Source organism: Capra hircus, chromosome 3 (assembly GCF_001704415.2).
Source record: "Capra hircus breed San Clemente chromosome 3, ASM170441v1, whole genome shotgun sequence".
NCBI lineage: Eukaryota > Metazoa > Chordata > Mammalia > Artiodactyla > Bovidae > Capra > Capra hircus.
The window spans coordinates 10398572-10413301 of NC_030810.1; the positions used below are offsets into that span (position 1 = coordinate 10398572).

The 14730-nt window shown below is 35.2% G+C and overlaps 1 protein-coding gene across 2 annotated transcripts in view; it reads left to right on the top strand.

Moving 5' to 3' along the window:
• Window positions 1-14730, top strand: part of ZMYM4 (zinc finger MYM-type containing 4) — a 167482-nt gene that overhangs the window by 53218 nt on the left and 99534 nt on the right. The window lies entirely within an intron of this gene.

Below are 14730 nucleotides of genomic sequence, written 5' to 3' on the forward strand. Positions count from 1 at the left end.
ACTCAAGCTTTGTTTACAGGGTCTCTTAATTCTCTCTTCATAGTTTTTCCATTGTTACATTATTTTCTTAAAAGAAACTTTGTTTCTTAGATTATAAAAGTAATACATTCAATTTTATAATACAAAAATGAATAAAGCAGAAAATAAAAACCTTTATCTTTACCATTCTCCAAAGAGAATCTGGTTTGAAAGTGTAATATATATCTTTCCAGACTTTTTTCTATGAATGTAAATATATGTCTTTATGTGATGGGTGGGAAGAATGTACTGTTCTTGCATTTTTCATACAACTGCCTGGACATCTTCTGTTAGTGTTTATGGACCCATTTTATCCTTTTTAGTGTGTGCTCAGTATTTTATTGTCTCACTGTACTATAAGTTAACCAGATTCTTCTTTTACATGTGTGATATTATTTTCAACTTTTTACTGTTACAGTGTTAAGTATGCATTTCTATTGTCTACTTATTGAAGTGTTTTTGTAGAAAAAATTCCAAGAATAGAATTTTTTCTTCCAGTTTTATTGAGATATAATTGACATGTTTTGCCTAATGTACATCATTAAATGATTACCACAGTACGTTTAGTGAATCTAAGAATAGAATTGATGAATCATCAAAGGATGTTCGTGCACTTGTTTATGATGGATAATTTTCATCATCTAAAATTCCTAAGGCAAGGGAAATGTGCTTTTCTTTTGTTTTGTTTTCTGTTTACCTTCACTAGAGGGATCTGTTAGTACCTTCTTTCTCTTTGGAATTCGTTTGTTAATATTTTTTGAGTGATAACAGTTCTTTAGACTACATATTGAAAAGTAACTAGTGCTCCTGATCTTCAGTGGATTTAATTATTAAATGTCCTTTTTGTTGCATGCAGGTTTCAAAACTAGACTTTTGCTTGCTTGTCTCAAGAAAAAAGATTTAGAAGTATACTGGTGTATTTCACAGAAATCAGGAAGGAGATAAGCACACATTTCCTTCAGGGAACTCAATGAAACGTGATCATGGGCCCACTCTCTAGTACTGCCAAAAAGCAGTTATGCTTCAGTGACTTTTAGTCTTTTTCTGTATCCATTTTAGATTTTAAGTTGCTGGTAGAAAGATTATAATTAGTCCAGCTGGTTCATCTTTGAACCAGTCGTCTGTGGTCGGGGGAACAGGGTCAAAAAGTAAAACATGCTGTTAGAAGGTATTCCTCAGCCATTACTTCTCACTTTCAGCAAGTAATTTTTGATTTCCTACTTCTGGATATGCCTTTGCTCAAGTCTGTATGCCAGAAATAGTAATTAATAGTAATAATAATTAATCAAATAGCTTTCTAATGATGCTTTTTTGATTGGATACTTTTTTTGTGAAAGATGTTGCAGTGACAACAATTTTACAGCAGAAATCTCAAGGCGGTAATAAGCATGCTGCTATATGTGGGTCTTTACACAGAACATGTGGAATTTATGTTTCTGGTGCAGGTAATCTTTTTTGCTCCAGCCCTGCAAACATTTTTAGGCTAGGGGTTTGCAAGCAGGGGATTTTAAACCAAATTTTGAATGCAGTGGTGTGGTAAAGATTACCATTTATCTCCCTCTTTCTGGTAGTTTATAATTAAAGGGGCTGTTGAAGGCAGAGAAGTAACTAGCTTGGAAGAGGAGGCTGCTCTGCCTCCACAAGGGAGCTCAGGAACACAGACCTCTACATACAGAGAGAAGGGCAGACTGCTATATAGATGGTATTCTGGAAGTTTCTGATTCCAAAGATGGTCATCTGAGGCCTACCATTTTGTCTTGATGTCCAGAAAAAAAGGAGACTGTTTCTCAGGCAGGTGCCTGAAAATGTCTTGTGTAATATCAGACCTAACAGTGTGTCATTGCCCAAGACCACTAGGATGGGAACTTCAAATATTTGTTTTATAAATCAAGTTCAGCCCTTCTAGGGTGCAACCTTTTGGCAAACTACAGTGTCTGCTAATGTAACCCCATCAGTGAGGACTTTGGGAAATTTGGTTTAAACATGAAAATAGTTAAATTGGCATGCCAAATATATAGTGTTGTCAATGAAAGAGATTTAAAAGAAAAAAAAAGTCTTCAGTATTTTATGCCAATCAGAAGAGAAAGTAGAGTTGTCCACCTTCTAGTTTGTCATTTGGAGAATTGTGCTGTCGATTTTTTAAGGTAACATGTTGATAGTAGAAATGACTGATGTATAACTCATGTTCCTTTAACCATTGCTTCACATTATTGATGTGCAGTTTGAAAGAAGTTAAATAATTTTTATTGATATATAATTTATTTACAATGTCAATTTCTGCTATACAGTAAAGTGATTGCATTATACATTTTTTTAATATTCATTTCCATTTATAGGATATTGAATATAGTTCCCTGTGTTTATACAGTAGGACCTGGTTGTTGAGAGATTTAAAAAAAAATGCTTTTAGATAACTGCTTCTTTAAATCAAGGACTTTCATCAGTTGAATGGCTCTAAGGTGACCACCAGGGAAGAATCCACTTGCCAGTGCAGTTTCAATCCCTGGATTGGGAGGATCTCCTGGAGAAGGAAATGGCCACCCACTCTGATATTCTCACCTGGGAAATCCTATGGACAAAGGAACCTGATGGGCTACAGTCCGTGGGGTTGCAAAAGAGTCAGACACGACTTGGCGACTAAATGATAACAACAAAGATAACCACCTGGTCATTTACCAGTGGTTAATTTTCTTACTGATAGAAAAAGTTCATTGAATGTAACAGACTCGACAACTTCAAGGGAAAAATAAGAGCATTGTTGAATTTTCATGTGCAGTCTTTGGATTAAAAAACTACTCATAATGTTTTGATCACTTGCAGTATGCCAATTTATTTGTGAAAAACTTTACATGTATTACTTTTTAAAAATCTTGATCATTATATAACTGGTAGATTAGATTCAACTATGTGTTGATATAACAGAAACACAATAGAAAAACTTATTTTCCATGTGAAAAAAGCCTAGATGAAAAAATGCTCTGGATATCAGGAATACAGGGTGTTCTGGTTTTCTTTATCACTTCCTTAGCATATGGCTTCCATTCTCTGATGTTCTGAGATGCCTGCTGTATCTTCTGCTTGTGATGGGTTAGGGAGGAAGGCAAAAAGGCATACTTCTCAATGGAATCAGCCTCTTAAAGAACTTTCCTAGAAACTCTACATATTGGCCATCCTGATTTTGAAGAAAACGAGGATTGTCCTTTAGCTGTGCCTGTTGGTGCCAACAGTAAAATTAAGGATCTCTTAATGAAGGGAAAGGGAATTGTTACCAGGTATGTAATCTCTGCCATAACAACGCTCTAGATGAAGATATTACAGCTGTTTCTGTGTTACTAGGAGGAAACTAAGGTTTAGAGACATCATTTAAAGTGGTACAACCAGGATTTGAATGCAGGTTTATCTTAACTCCCAAGCCCCTCTAAGCTCCTCTTAAATCTCTTGTTACCTATTTCTGAACTGCCCCCTAGTTCACTGGAATCACAGGTTTTGAATAGTAATTATTTGGTAGAAATAAAAGAATATTTTGTAAAGTAATTTAAAGATATTTTAATGAGTGTTAACCATGACAGGTTTTTGGGGCTGTCTATCAGCAGTCAAGAATCCGCTTGCAATTCAGAAGACACAGGAGACATGGGTTCAGTCCCTGGGTTCGGAAGATTCCCCTGGAGGAGAGCATGGCAACCCACTCCAGTGTTATTGCATGGAGAATTGCCATGAACAAAGGATTCTGACAGGCTCCCGTCCATAGAGGTGCAGAGAGTCAGGCGCAACTGAGCACACACACTGTCAACGTCAGTTTGTGTTTGAACCCTAACCCTAACCCTGATTTTACCCACTCCAGTGTTATTGCATGGAGAATTGCCATGAGCAAAGGATCCTGACAGGCTACGCTCCATAGAGTTGCAGAGTCAGGCGCAACTGAGCACACAGTGTCAATGTCAGTTTGTGTTTGAATTATAAAATATCTGTCCTGTCAGTGCAGTTCAGTTTTTAAAAGAACTAATAAGTTGAGCAGTGTTTTTTTTTTAAACCTCAGAGCTACTTAAAAATTTCTGTTTATATGGCCTATTGCTGAGTATTGTTTTTGTCCTTCCAGCATTTGAAGGAATATCTTTGTGAGAATGTTGAAATCAAAACCTAGAGTTGTCTTTAAAGATAAAAACATGGGTATAAAACTGAGATGACTTTAACTTAAAACACCTCACCATTCTTAATAATTTTCTATTGATTAAATAAAAACATACATTCTTTTTGAATTAAGCATTGTATTAAGTTTTTAAACTAATTTTTGCTTTATTTCTATGTTGCTAAAAGGAATATGTATTTGAAAACAAGTTACACTTTTATTTCAAGAGTATTATCTTTAAAACTGAGTGGTGACAGGAAAACTTTGAGACTGAAAGGAAGACATGAGTTGTATATGAATTTTAGTTTATGTTGATAACTAGTAGAAAAGATTGGTAAAGTTGAAAGTATAAAATAAATGTTTAAATATAAGATGATTCAAATACAGGGTTCTCATCTATTTTCCAATGAAAAGATCACAACACTTAAGTTTTTAATATCTACAGTGCATGTTGTCTTAGGCATATAAATGAAAATCAGATGTCTGTTGATCATGTTAATTCAACTATTTGTTAATTTAAATATATACATCTTTAAGCTTCATGTTAAGTAATATTAATTTAGAAAATACTCCTTTTCTCACAGTTATTTTGTGAAAGAATTTTAAGTACCTAACATGCATGTTTTAGAAATTTGACCTTGTTATCACTAGTGTCATTTCTTAAATCAGTTAATAGTTTTCTAGAGCCTACTGTCTAAATTATTTAAGATAAAACATAGTTTGAATTTGCATTCTTGTTACTGATAATGTGCTGCTTAACAGATCACCATAAACTTAGTGGTTTAAAACGACAATTTTATTATGCTTGTCGTTCTGTGGCTCAGATATTCCGGAACGATACATGTGAGATGTCTTGTTTTTGTTCCGCAATATCTTGGTTCTTGGCTAGGAAGATTTGAAAACTCAGTAGGGAGAATCTGGAAGTGTGTTGTGTATCACATTTATCCTTTCATCTGTTGATGGACATTTAATTTACTTCTGTGTCTTAGCTATTCTAAATAGTGCTGCTGTGAACATTGGTGTGCATGTATCTTTTCAAATTAGTGTTTCATCTTTCTTGGATATGTGTCCAGGAATGGAATTGTTGGATCATATAGTAACTTCTTAGTTTTTTAAGAAAACTTCAGATTGTTTTCTGTAGTGACTGTCTCAGTTTACATTCCCACTAACAGTATAGGAAGCTTCCTTTTCCTCTACGCTCTCTCCAGCATTTATTATTTGTGAACTTGTTGATGATGGCCATTCTGACCAGTGTGAGGTGATACCTCATTGTAGTTTTGATTTGCATTTTTCTAGTAATTAGCTATCGGAGAAGGCAGTGGCACCCCACTCCAGTACTCTTGCCTGGAAAATCCCATGTGCGGAGGAGCCTGGTGGGCTGCAGTCCATGGGGTTGCTAAGAGTCTGACACGACTGAGCGACTTCCCTTTCACTTTTCACTTTCATACATTGGAGAAGGAAATGGCAACCTACTCCGGTGTTCTTACCTGGAGAATCCCAGGGACAGGGGAGCCTGGTGGGTTGTTGTCTATGGGGTCGCACAGAGGTGGACACGACTGAAGTGACTCAGCAGCAGTAGCAGCAGTAATTAGCTATGCAGAGCATCTTTTCATGTGCCTGTTGGCCATCTGTATGTCTTTAGAGAAATGTCTATTTAGGTCTTATGCCCATTTTTTGGAGTGAATTGTGTTTTTGATACTCAGTTGTATGATGTATTTGCTTATTTTGGAAATTAAGGCTTTGCCAGTCACCTTGTTAGCAAATATTTTCTTCCATTCTATAGGTAGGTTGTCTTTTTTTTTTTTAATGGTTTTCCTTTGCTGTGCCAAAGCTTTTAAGGTTGGTTAGGTTCCATTTATTTTTGCTTTTACTTCTTTTACCTTGAGAGACTGATGTAAGAAAATTTTATGTCTGAGAATGGTTTGCTTATGTTCTCCTCTAGGAATTTAAAGTTTCATGTCTTATCTTTAAGTTTTTAAGTCATTTTGAGTTTATTTTGATGTCTGGTGTTAGGGAGTGGTTTAACTTCAGTGATTTATATGACGCTGTCCAATTTGTCCAACGCCACTTACTAGAAAGACTGTCTTTTCTCCATTGTATATTCTTGCCTCCTTTGTTGAGGATTAATTGACTGTAGGAATGTGGGCATATTTATGGCCTATTTTGTTCTGTTGATCCATACATCTGTTTTTGTGCCAGTACCTTCATGTTTTGATTACTGTAGGTTTGCAGTATTGTCTGAAGTCTGGGATGTTATTCCTCTACCTTTGTTCTTTTTCCTCTGAACTGCTTTGGCAGTTCTTGGTCTTTTGTGATTCTGTGTAAATTTTAGGATCATTTGTGGAAAATGTCATGGATAATTTGATAGGGATTACATTAAATCAGTAGGTTGTGGTGTATAGTATGACCATTTTAGCAATATTACTTCTCCAAATCTGATATCAGTATTTTATAGTTTTCAGCATATGTCTTTTACCTGCTTGGTTAGGTTTATTCCTATTTTTTTAAAAAACAATTTTAAATGAGATTATTATTAAACTTTCTGTTTGTGACTTCATTGTTAGTGTAAAGAAATGCAACAGATTTCTATATATTGAACTGTGTCCCGTTATCTTGCTGAATTCATTTATTCTAATTGTGTGGAGTCTTTAGGGTTTTTTTATGTAGAATATTGTATCATCTGCGTACAGTGACAATTTTACTTTTTCCCTTCCAGTTTGGATATGTGTTCTTGTTCTTGTCTGATTGCTGTGGCTAAGATTTCCAGTACTGTGTTGAAGAGCAGTGATGAGGGTGGACATGCTTGTACTGTTCCAGAATTTAGCAGGAAGGCTTTTAGGCTTTCACTGTGGGGTGTTACACTGACTGTGGGTTTGTCAAAAATAGCTTTTATTATGTTGAAATATGTTCCCTTTGTACTTGTTTTGGTGAGTTTTTATCATGAATGGGTGTTGAATTTTATCATTTAGAGTTTCTGTTGCCTTATTGGTTTTCAGATTGGAAAATCTGTCCATTGATGTCAGTGGGGTTTTAAAATCTCCTACTGTTGTTATGTTCCCCTCAGTTTTTTTATTTCTGTTAGTACAATGTTTTATGTGTTTAGGTGCTCCTGTATTAATGATCCTTTTGTCATTATATAGTGTCCTTCTTTGTCTGTCTTTATGACTTTTGTTTTAAAATCATATTTTTTCCTGAATGTTGCTCTTTCTTTCTTGTCATTGCCATTTACATGAAATATGTTTTCCATTCCCTCACTTTCAATCTGTTCATCTCTGTTGCCCTAAAGTGGGTCTCTTGTAAGCAGTATAATTGTACATTCTTGTATTATTATCCAGTCAGCCATCATGTGTCTTTTGATTGCAGCTTTTACTCCATTGACATTTATAATTGTTATTGATAAATATGTATTTATTGCCATTTTTCCTTGCCTGTCTTTATAGTTTTTAGCCACATTTTCATTATTGATCAGTATATTGTTTGGTTTTTCTTATTTATGAATTTCGTATTATTTTTGAATCATTCTATATGTTACCACTTTGTTTTTCCTTTATACTTGGTATTTGTCTGTTTTCATTGTTTAGCGCTCATTCATTCATCACTGATGTGTAATTCATTATTACCGCTAACCCTAATAATTTGTTTATTCATTTTTAAATGTGGTAAAAAACACACAATGCAGAATTTACCGTCTTAATCATTTTTAAGTGTACAGTTTCGTAATATTAAATACGTTCACATTTTTGTGCAGCAAATCTCTGGAACTATTTTGTCTTGCAAAACTGAAATTTCTATACCCATTGAACAAAAATACCCTCCCCTCTTAAGGTTTATATGTGTTGTAACATGTGTTAGGGTTTCCTTCCTTTTTAAGAATGAGTAGTACTCTGTTGTATGGCTAATACCACATTTTGTTTATCTGTTTACCTATTGATGGGCATTTGGGTTGCTTCTGCCTCTTGGTCTGTGTGAGTAATGCTGTAAATACCACCTTTTGATATGCTTGTTGGCCATTTGTCTTCTGGCAGAAATGTGTTTTTCAAGTCTTATGACTATTTTTGATTTTTTATTCTTACTGTTGATTTATGAGTTCTTTATGTATTCTGGGTATTATTCCTTATCAGATGTATGATTTGCAAATACTTTATTCCATTCCATGTTATGTCCTTTTACTCTGTTGATAGTTTCTTTGGATGTGCAGAAGTTTTAAAAATTGTTTGTCCCATTTGTTTATTTTTGCTTTTGTTGCCTGTGCTTTTGGTGTCATATACAAAAATTTATTGCCTAATCCAATGTAATGAAAGTTTTTCCCTATTTTTTCTTTTAGGAGTTTTATACTTTCAGGTCTTCTGTTTAAGATATATCACAATTTCAAACTCTACTTTACTGTTTATAGACTTCTTGATATTTCTAGTTTTTCCATCGCGAATCTTTCCTCTGTGAACATCCTTGTATGTCTTTTGATTCATATAAGAAAGTATCATGTATGGAATTCATGTAAAATCTATTACGGTGAGTCTCTGTGAAAAAACAAATTTAGAATTTTTTGGTTTAGGACAGGAATTGGCTAACTGTTTCTCTAAAAGGCTAGATAGTAAATATTTTAGATATTATGCCATCTCTGTTGCAGCTTATTCAACTCTGTCTTTTCAGCATGAAAGCAACCATAGACAATACATGAAGAGGTTAGTGTTTGTTTCCAGTGAAACTTTATTGGCACTGAATTTTGAATTTAGCATTATTTTCATGTGTCTTTTTTGTTTAACTGTTTAAAAATGTGAAAATCATTCTTGGCTCGTGGGTTATGTGGATAGGACGCAGGCGGCTTTTGGATTTAGCATGCGGATAGAATGTATATGCCCCTGCTCTGGAGTGCATATGGAAGGTGATTGCTCAGGCATTGGATGTGTACATTCTCAACTTACTAGAACTGCAAAATTTACTGTTTTCATTTGTTTATATTTCTACCATTGTTTAGAGTTTTGGTCACTATGCATCTGGACAACACTTATTACTACACTTATATATTTTGTAATTATAGTAGGTATAACATGGAATTCATTTTTAAAATATTTATATTTAACTGCTTAATAATTTAGTTGAATATTTTTTCATGTTTTTGGCTCTTTCTGGTTCCTCTCCTGCAAAATCTGTTGCCCACTTGCTGTTGCATTGCTGACCTTTTCTTAACTGCACTGTAGGAGTTCTCTAAGTACCCTAAAGAAGAAACTTATCAGTTATAAATATTAAAAATAAACTTTCCCTCATGACTTGACCTAATAAGTCTTTGCATAAGCTGACATTAATTTTAATATATTTGAATGATAATAAATAGAGTCTTTTATGACTTGATCTTTAAAAAATTTTTATTTAGGTAAACCTTTTCTAGGCTAACATCAGAAAGATATTTCTTGTTGTTTCCTAAAATGTTCATTGGTTTTACCTTTAACACATAGCTCTTTGAATTCTCATCGAGTTAACTCTTTTATGGTTTCGGTTAGGGAACTAATTTATTTCTTGCCATAATACTAACAAATTATCTCATTACCAATCATCAAATACTGTTTTCTTCACACAGTTACTTGAAAAGCTATTCTGTAGTGTATACCTATGGGCTTTCCCCCACATTGTCCAATGGAATTTTTGTTTATTTCTGTGCCATGTTCTTTTAATTAATTTAGCTTTGCAATAAGTCTTGTTTGATAACCTGATAGTTCACATATCCTTGAAAATTTTTCTTCAGGAATGTCTCAGCTATTATTGTCACTGTTCATTTTAGAAATACTTTACCAAGTAGCTAATTGTAAGAGCAGAATTTTGATGGACTGTTTTTCGAGTCTGTCGATCAACAGATAATTGGCATGTTTATGATATTGACTGACGGTGAACTTTGTGTGTCTTTTTATTTATTTAATTCTTTATTGCCTTTCAATAAAATTTTATAATCTATAAAGATTATCTTGTAAGCTTTTTATTTTATATTTTAGCATTTAAGTCTTATTTAATTTGATATTTATTTTTGTATGCAGGATAAGATTGGGATACAGTTTTTTCAGATGAGTAACTAATTGTGGTAACATATGTTAAATAACTTACCTTTTCATCTAAAAATAGTTGATTTCATCAGTGAACTCATTTGGCACTACTGAGATGTATTTAAGTCATATATATGTGGGAATCTTTTTCACATTCTGTTAACATTTACATAGTAATATCTATCATAAACATATTTATTGCTATACTATCTTCACTGATTTTATTAATAGTATATATTATTATAAGAAATATGTTAATACTGTATATTTTTTGGATTTGAGGTATTGGTGTTTCTTTGCTCTGTCAAGCCAGTGTCTTAGTTTTAATATCTGTTACTTTAAAGCTTTTCTTTAGGCTCTTCATCTACTAAATTTTAATATGATTTATTGAATATCCAAAAATAGTCTTTTGGAATTCTGATTGAAAATGTATATATTTACATGTTATTTTTTGGGAGAATCAGTATTTTACTCTATTTTTCTGTTCAGAAACAAACTAGATTTTAATACAGATTTTGATTTATGCTGTTTACTTAATTTTTAGAGTTGCTTTCAAGTAACTGTATTGTGTTTTTCTTCTATCACTTATTTTTAAATATCTTAATTTTTGTTAAGTATAATGGTTTTCATATTTTATCATTTAGGGATAATTATTGTTGGTTTCGGTCACATTTGCTAAGGCTTTATTACATTAAAAACTTCCATTTTACAAGGAATGGCCGAAGAATATTTATGTATTAGTGGACTCAATTTGCTAATATTTCATTAAGGATTTTTTGTGACAGACTTTGTATACAGCTGGAGTTATAGCTTCATTAAATGTTTTATAGAATTCACAGGAAAACCACCTTGGCTTAGAGATTTCTTGGTGTGAGTCTTTTTTTTTTTTTTTTTTTCAGGCATACATTTCCCATTTATTTTAAAATTTTGAGCATAATTGTTTTCCAAAATATTTTTGATGTCAGTTGTGGAACTTCTCGCCACAAAACCTCAGTTCCTGACCCTGAAATGCTACTCTTTTCTGTGAGAATGAATGTGCCTCCAAGGGACCTGGCGCATCATGCACTTTTTACAAGAGTGTGCAAGTGCTAATAAATGAGTCCTTGTGAGATGGAATATGCATTTGGTATGCACTTTAATTTTCCTAGGTATATAGAATACTCTTTGAACTTTGTCCTTTAATACTAAAGGAAAGGAGAAATCCTATACATGAGTACTAAAAAATCTGATCTCCAGAAATCTAAACAGTATCAAACAACAGTTGTCCTTCAGAACCAAATATGTGACTGTGAGCTAGTGATTTTTTTTTTCTTTCTCATTCTTTCTTTTGAAAGTGAAAGTTGCTCAGTTGTGTCTGACCTTTGTGACCTCATGGACCGTAGCCCGCCAGGCTCCCCTGTCTGTGGAATTTTCCAGGCAAGAATACTGGAGTGGGTTGCCGTTTCCTACTCTCTGGTGTGAGGTTTTAAGTTATGAATTCAAAATTTTCAATAAATACAGGATTATTTATATATTTACTCTTGTGTCAGGTTTGTTATATTTTCAAGTAGTTTGTTCAGTTCACTTAACTGGTCCTTTCCTTTTAGGTTATAATTATTTTAAAAGTGGGAAGCAGGCACTTCCCTGGCAGTACAGTGATTAAAACCCTGCCTTTCATGCAGGCAGTGCAGGTTCAGCCACTGCTCAGGGTGCAAGGATGCCACATGCCTAGGGGCCCAAAAACCAAAGCATAAAACAGAAGCGATATTGTATGACAGATTCAAAAAGACACAAAAAAGTCGGTTCCCATCAATAAAATCTTCCTAAAAAATAAGGTAAAGGATGGATACTTTGCTGACAAAGGTCTGTCTAGTCAAAGCTATGGTTTTTCCAGTAGTCGTGTATGGATGGGAGAGTTGGACCATAAGGAAAGCTGAATGCTGAAGAATTGACGCTTTTGAACTGTGGTGTTGGAAGAGACTGTTGAGAGTCCGTTGGACTGCAAGGAAATCAAATCCGTCAATCCTAAAAGAAATCTGTCCTGAATATTCATTGGAAGGACTGATGTAGAAGTTGAAGCTCCACCACTTTGGCCACCTGATGTGAAGAACTGACTGACCGGAAAAGACCCTGATACTGGGAAAGATTGAAGGCAGGAGGAGAAGGGGACAACAGAGGATGAGATGGTTGGATGGCATCCCCAACTCAAGTTTGAGCAGGCTCCTGCAGTTGGTGATGGACAGGGAAGCCTGGCATGCTGAAGTCATGGGGTCGCAAAGAGTTGAACACAATTGGATGACTGAACTGAAGGATGAATAGTGGCAACTGTTTATGGTTTTAATTTACATTTCCCTGCTGACTAATGATTTCAGACATTTTTTCAGTGTGTGTATTAGCCTTTCTTAAAATGTTTCATTTGTAAAGTGTCCCAAGTCTTTGCCCATTTTTTGAATTGTTGGTTTGTCTTTTCTATTATATTGTTATTAGGGTTTTTTACATATTCTGGATACGAATCTTTTGTTTTATAGATGATTAGATAGAAATAGTTTCATTGAGTTAGACAAAGCTGTGGTCCGTGTGATTAGATTGACTAGTTTTCTGTGATTATGGTTTCAGTGTATCTGCCCTCTGATGCCCTCTTGTAACACCTACCGTCTTACTTGGGTTTCTCTTACCTTGGACTTGGGGTATCTCTTCACGGCTGCTGCTGCTCCAGCAAAGCACAGCCGCTGCTCCTTACCTTGGATGAGGGGTATCTCCTCACCACTGCCCCTCCTGACCTTGAAAGTGGAGTAGCTCCTCTAGGCCTTCCTGTGCCCGCACAGCCACCGCTCCTTGGACATGCCATGCCGTGTGGGGCCACCCAATATGGGCAGGTAATGGTGGAGGGGTCTGACAGAATGTGGTCCGCTGGAGAAGGGAATGGCAAAACACTTAAGTGTTCTTGCCTTGAGAACCCCATGAACAGTATGAAAAGGCAAAATGATAGGATACTGAAAGAGGAACTCCCCAGGTCATTAGGTGCCCAATATGCTACTGGAGATCAGTGGAGAAATAACTCCAGAAAGAATGAATGGATGGAGCCAAAGCAAAAACAATACCCACTTGTGGATGTGACTGGTGATAGAAGCAAGGTCCGATGCTGTAAAGAGCAATATTGCATAGGAACCTGGAATGTCAGGTCCATGAATCAAGGCAAATTGGAAGTGGTCAAACAGGAGATGGCAAGAGTAAACATTGACATTCTAAACATTGACAATTAGTTCATCAGTGAACTAAAATGGACTGGAATGGATAAATTTAACTCAGATGACCATTATATCTACTACTGCGGGCAGGAATCCTTTAGAAGAAATGGAGTAGCCATCATGGTCAACAAAAGAGTCCGAAACCCAGTACTTGGATGCAGTCTCAAAAATGACAGAATGATCTCTGTTTGTTTTCAAGGCAAACCATTCAATATCACAGTAATCCAAGTCTATGCCCCAACCAGTAATGCTGAAGAAGCTGAAGTTGAACGGTTCTATGAAGACCTACAAGACCTTTTAGAACTAACACCCCCCAAAAATATCCTTTTCATTATAGGGGACTGGAATGCAAAAGTAGGCAGTCAAGAAACACCTGGAATAACAGGCAAATTTGGCCTTGGAATACAGAATAAAGCAGGGCAAAGGCTAATAGAGTTTTGCCAAGAGAATGCACTGGTCATAGTAAACACCCTCTTCCAACAACACAAGAGAAGACTCTACACATGGACATCACCAGATGGTCAACACCGAAATCAGATTGATTATATTCTTTGCAGCCAAAGACGGAGAAGCTCTATACAGTCAGCAAAAACAAGACTGGGAGCTGACTGTGGCTCAGATTAAGAGCTCCTTATTGCCAAATTCAGACTTAAATTGAAGAAAGTAGGGAACACCACTAGACCATTCAGGTATGACCTAAATCAAATCCCTTATGATTATACAGTGGAAGTGAGAAATAGATTAAAGGGACTTGATCTGATAGATAGACCAGATGGCCATTATATCTACTATTGATGAACTATGGACTGAGGTTTGTGACATTGTACAGGAGACAGGGATCAAGACCATCCCTATGGAAAAGAAACGCGAAAAAGCAAAATGGCTGTCTGGGGAGGCCTTACAAATAGCTGTGAAAAGAAGAGAAGTGAAAAGCAAAGGAGAAAAGAAAAAATATAAGCATCTGAGTGTAGAATTCCAAAGAATAGCAAGAAGAGATAAGAAAGCCTTCCTCAGCAATCAATGCAAAGAAATAGAGGAAAACAACAGAATGGGAAAGACTAGAGATCTCTTCAAGAAAATTAGAGTTACCAAGGGAACATTTCATTCAAAGATGGACTCGATAAAGGACAGAAATGGTATGGACCTAACAGAAGCAGAAGGTATTAAGAAGAGGTGGCAAGAATACACAGAAGAACTGTACAAAAAAGATCTTCATGACCCAGATAATCACGATGGTGTAATCACTCACCTAGAGCCAGACATCCTGGAATGTGAAGTCAAGTGGGCCTTAGAAAGCATCACTACAAACAAAGCTAGTGGAGGTGAT